A 5,167-nucleotide genomic window follows, 5' to 3' on the forward strand; every position below is an offset into this window, starting at 1 on the left:
GAAAGTACTTGGATTTCAGACACATGAATTCAAGGCCTGGAAAGTACTTGAAAACAAATATTGGTCCTTGAAAGTGCTTGAATTAAATTTGAAATAAATTTTATGAAAATTATAACACGCCCCTCTTAGTCCTAGTATATTTGTTTTGGAATATTGTTTTGAAACCAAACAGATATCGCCCCCCATTGACTACCATAGTAGGAAAAATAATTACTATGGTAGGGGCGAGATCTGTTTGGTTACTGACATTTTTCCAAATATCTTTCCTTGTGTTCAGCAGAACAAAGAAACTTGAGAATGAATAAATGATGACAGAATTTTCATTTTTGGGTGAACTAACCCTTTAAAAAGTCAGAATTGCATGATTATAAAGCCACAATTGTGTCTTATAAAGTCAGAATTGTGATATATAAATTGCAGTTCTGATTTTTTTTTTTTTTTTTCTCAGAATTGCAAGCTTATATCTATAATATATTGTATATATTCTGACTTTAAGCCACAATTACGATCCATATAATCCTTTTTTTTTTTTTCACTCAATTGCAAAATGTATTTTTATAATATTCTCTCTATATTATAATGTTTTTACTCAAGTAATGATTCATAAAAAATGAAAACCAAAACTAGTATGGAATAATTGTTAACATTAGGGATAAGAAAGCTGCAAACGGTTTTAATATATTTCCAAAATTAATGTACAAATGATTCTGTACCTCTTCCGGGTTAAAATGGATGCAAATGCAATAGGAGGATTAAAATGTTAAGTACTGTAAGAGGTCTTTCATGGCCCTCCATATGTGATGTGAATTTGATAGGTGCTTGATATAAAATAAACAGTGCTTTAAAGTCCTTGAATCTGGTGTTCATGAAAGAGTGGGAACCCTGTGTGTAATAAATATATATATATACAATATGTGTATATATATGTGTGTGTGTGTGTATATATGTGAAAGAATATTTCTTTACATTGTATATAATGAATAAAGTGCACACATGACACGCAATTCAGATTAACACAGACATGTGGCAGTGTTTAAGCAACATTTACATCATGTGTATCTCAATTAAGACCCAATTCTATTTAAAGGGTTAGTTCACCCAAAAATGAAAATTCTGTCATTAATTATTCACCCTCATGTCGTTCCAAACCCATAAGACCTCCGTTCATCTTCAGTTTTATGAAGCGACGCACCATGACGCATGCACGTTGTGTTGATACGAGAGCAGGCATATCTTGGACATAAATATTTTGTTAATTAAGTGGTACATTTTTTTTTTCACAAACAAAGCATTTGCGTCATTTCATAAAATTGAGGTTAAACCACTGGAGTCACAGGGATTACTTTAATGATGTCTTTACTACCTTTCTGGACCTTGAAAGTGGTAGTTGCATAGGCTGTCAATGGAGGGACAGAAAGCTCTCATATTTCATTAAAAAGATCTTCATTTGTGTTCTAAAGATGAACGAAGGTCTACAGGTGTGGAACAGCATGAAGGTGAGTAATTAATCACAGAATTTTAATTTTTGAGTGAATTAACCCTTTAATATCAGAATATTCTTATGAGTGCCACTGGGATTTGCAAGTGTGTAAAACCTTGAAAGGTCCTAAAATCAAAAGATTTTGATTGACTCACACACAATTGCATTGTGCTGGCTAACATCAACCCATCTTTTTTGTTTTGACAGGGAGAAAACGGGAATGGTTCAAAATTGACGATGCCATAGAAGTATTGCAGTGTCACAAACCAGTACAGGCCACTTACTTCACGGCTCTACAGGAAGGCTGTCTGAACAGTAACGGGACGCCCCTGGTGGCAACGATAGGCGAAGACATGTCGCCCACCTACAGCATTAATCAGAGCTCCGTCTCTGATGTCAGATAACTAATACAAAACACAGACACTCCGGATGCTTCCACCACTCTTGCTCTTACTTTCATTATTCTGTTCTTATTTGCATTCTTTTTCTTTAAAAAAAGACACAAAAACAACGGTTTGCCAAGGCTTTTTGAAGGTGGCAAAGGCGTCGAGTGTTGGTCGAATATTCGAAACGATGTTTTGTAAATGTAATACTTTTGCTTTTCCCTGTTTAATTCTCCTTTCATGCGGACTGTTGCATGAAACCCATGACCCACGTCCTTTTAGCGGCCCAAGTGTGCGATTAAACGAATGCAAGAACTACTTTTTACTGTTGTGATGTAAAAATATACACATGGTGCGTCAGCATGTGGCTTTCAGTATTTTTACACTTTGGATTTCCTCTGCGTGTGTATGTGCGAACGAGTGTTTCATTGCTTCTATTTCCGTGGTTGTGAGGGGAGCGTTTAGTCGTGTGAATGGTGGAACTGTGAGAACTTGATAGTTTTGCATGAACACTGGTATTTATTTGTCTAATGAGTTTGTGTGATGAGATGAATGTTTAACCTGTACTTCGTGTTAAATTGTTGCTCTTAACTTAACCATTTTTTGTCTTGCCATCTTGTAAATAACTTATGGGCCTCCAAAAAACACATTTAATTTATTCTAGTACCTGATTAGACTGGAGCGTAATTCTACAAACGCACACTTTTTAATTCAGAACATTTTTTCCAATCGGCTGATGTTTGAAGGACTTTTCAATCTAATATTGTAAAATCTACAATGGATCCTGTGTGTCATTTTGTGCCACTAGCAGCACCAATTAATTGCAACTGAATTGTTTGGACATTATTTTTGCAGTTCTGTTTGGTGATGCAGAAATGAAACACTTCCCCTTTAAGCAAACTGTGATATAATGGCGGTATGATTTTGTGCTGTTATGGTTATCTGTAGCACTTTTTGAAGTCAGCACGTCAACAAAATGGACTCGATTTACATTTTAATACACTTGCCTGGTTTCATCAGTGCACCATATTGTGCCGGCACAATTTGACTGCAAACGCATACTTTTCATGATCCAGTCGCTTCCAGATTTATTTTATTCCTCACCATATGGAAGTAAAATGGGTTGTGCATACAATGTTGACTTCAAGAAGTGCCACAGTAGATTGAATGGCCAATGAAATTGAGTAGCTTGGAAATCCACACAAGAAGATACACTTCAATTTTCAATGCAATCTGTTTGAAAAAACTATCGTAACGTTACCTGGCAATTTCCAAAAGCTTAACCGCGTGAAATCAAAATGGATTCTTTTTACTTTTTTAATGTGCTTAATGTATTATTGAGCATGACTAATTTCAGTTCATGTTATTCCATGTGGAAAAAGATGCCATCAAGAATGAGCAATTGATCTTCGGAAGAAATTAAGCCATTTATCTTTTCTTATGGAATATACTGTTCCGCTCCGAAATGCATCACATTAAGGAAGTAAAACGCTTTTATGTAGCAGATGTTTACATTTTGTTAATACCGTAACGGCTCTCAAATGACACCTAAAGAGCTGTTTGAATGAAGATGATTACATAGTTAATATTTTTAGTTTAATGCACTGTGCGTACATACAAAACTAGCTCTAGTGCGCACTAGCAGCGTACATACAGGACACGTTTCGCATCATGTTTTTGAGGACACTTTTGACAGATCTTCAGTAGACCCCTGAAATTGGTTCATTTTCCATTAGTAGATTTGGCCATTAATATTATTGTGACAATTGTTTTCTGGCCTTAATCTTGGATATTGAGATATTTTTGGTTGTTTAAACCTCTTTTAGAAGTGACCACATCTTCATCTACAACTCTTTAGATGCTTAACATTGCAAGATTTTGATCAACATGCACAGATTGTTTTAGTGTATAAAAACGTTTAAACATCCCTTTTTTTGAAATGCCGCTCTGTAAAGTGCTTGGAAAGCAGCGGTTGGTAAAATACTGTGAATCTTGAGCCACTGTAGTTAGAAAGATGTTTTGGTGTCTTTTCATTGCTCTTGTACAGATAAAAGGCAAAACGTCAAATTCGAGTGCTCGTGATTGCGACGTATAGATATGGTACACGTTAGGCTGGGAGTTTGATTTCCTCGAGACTGAACTGCATCGTTTCGCTCCTCTAGGAGTTTTAAGTGCATTTATGATGCAAGGTCCTTATTAAGTACATTTCTGATTCAAGATTTCATCTTTGCGTTGTTAGTCTGACTGCAAAGTGAGTAATGAACATACGTTTCTCAGTGATTTACGTTTACATGCCTTTGATTGATCGATATCTATCAACACTAATGTCATAGATTTTGCAGCTGATTGCAAGTCTTTCTCTTTCACTTTTAGTGTAGCATGTATTACTTAATCTGGACTGTTTTTTGATTGATATGTGATGACGGCCATAATAATGTACCCCTCAATGGCACAACAGCATATAAAAGAACAACTTCTGCATTGAGCGGAAGTGGTCCGAACCACCTTTAACCAACATCAGTGCTGTAAATGACCTTCTCTGAGCACGCTCATACTACAAAACAAGGATGTGAGATCTTAACTGCTGCATTTGAAGTACAAAACCATGTGAAATACTCATATCCTTTGACAAAAATCTCACGGAAAGCACCTTAAATTTGCCCTGCTTGTGACTCTGAATGTAAACTTTAGTAGATTGCATTTTATTTGGCCACATGAATAAAAGAGTTCGCCCTGGTATACGTGATGTAATTGGTTCAAATGGGATGTTGTAATTATGACTGAAATCTCCCAACGCTTCAAAACAAAAGCTGTGACCGTTTTTAGTTCCACAGCTGTACGCTTCACTGGAATATTTTGCTTTTTCATTTTGGGATTGTGAAATCAACCAGTATGAGAATGTAATATAAATGTGCCAACTAATAAACACCAGTATTTCACCTCAAGGTTTCAGTGAGTTTGTTCCCTCAAAAGTCAAATTTTTAATGGTTTAGTATGCTGCATATTCCTGATTCATGCAACATTGTTGAAAGTGTTGAAAGGTCACGCTTTAGCGGCAATATGTATGCGTGTAGATATATATATATATATATATATATATATATATATATATATATACAGTTGTAAGAAAAATGTGAACCACATGCAGAATCTGTGCAAATGCATGTTATTTTTTATTTAGTACTGTCCTGAGTAAGGTATTTTACATAAAAGATGTTTACATAAAGTCCACAAGCCAAAAAACTAGCTGAATTTATTCAAATAACCCTGTTCAAAAGTTTGTTACCCATTGGTTCTCAATACT

The 5,167-nt window shown here is 35.4% G+C and overlaps 1 long non-coding RNA gene across 1 annotated transcript; it reads left to right on the forward strand.

Moving 5' to 3' along the window:
• The first annotated feature begins 1,441 nt into the window (after nucleotides 1-1,441).
• Nucleotides 1,442-4,808, forward strand: LOC125273310. The gene is made up of 2 exons (XR_007186049.1): nucleotides 1,442-1,496; nucleotides 1,688-4,808. It is a non-coding gene; the product is annotated as an uncharacterized LOC125273310 (long non-coding RNA).
• The last annotated feature ends 359 nt before the right edge of the window (nucleotides 4,809-5,167 follow it).

Source organism: Megalobrama amblycephala, linkage group LG8 (assembly GCF_018812025.1).
Source record: "Megalobrama amblycephala isolate DHTTF-2021 linkage group LG8, ASM1881202v1, whole genome shotgun sequence".
NCBI lineage: Eukaryota > Metazoa > Chordata > Actinopteri > Cypriniformes > Xenocyprididae > Megalobrama > Megalobrama amblycephala.